The following is a 657-nucleotide window of genomic DNA, read 5'->3' on the forward strand; positions in this document are numbered from 1 at the left end:
ATTTTAGTATGTATGAGATCATTCATCAATATTACCTATTGCCCACAACTGTGTGGCAGATTGTAATATCTATCAATAAATAAATCTATCAAAAACAAAATATTTTGTTTTTCGCTTTTGTATAAATCTATTGCTAAGTCAAGTATCGGCGAAAGCCAAATGTCAAAAAAAAAGGAGAAGGGATAAGATGTAACACGTGTGAACTGCTGTAACATTCATCTTTATTGGGTTCGGTACATCTCTTTATATACATGCGATCAGCTGATCTCCTCAGTCAGCTGACATCGAAGTAACAGCTGACTAAGGCTGTAACTGCTATGTATGCTATGGAGACTTAATCGGGATCGCTGAAGGCAATTATCCAAAATAAACAAGTAAATAATTAATTATATATTGAGTCTTAAAAAAACTATTACCATGATTGGATTCTTTTCCAAAGGCTATTTGTGAGTTTACCAGTTTACCAATTAAATACCTTTATATTTATAAAATATAATAGTATATAAACTACATCAAGAAACTAAGTATTTATTTACAATTTGTTATTATGATTAAAATTATTCCGATAAAGGTTGCCATAAAATATAGATTATTACATTATTACTTATTGGTTAATTTTATACTTATAGCTGCTGCTGCCGTGGGACGTAGTGCCGT

Source organism: Halyomorpha halys, unplaced genomic scaffold (assembly GCF_000696795.3).
Source record: "Halyomorpha halys isolate HHAL.00 unplaced genomic scaffold, Hhal_1.1 Scaffold2046.1, whole genome shotgun sequence".
In the NCBI taxonomy this organism is placed as follows: Eukaryota; Metazoa; Arthropoda; class Insecta; order Hemiptera; family Pentatomidae; genus Halyomorpha; species Halyomorpha halys.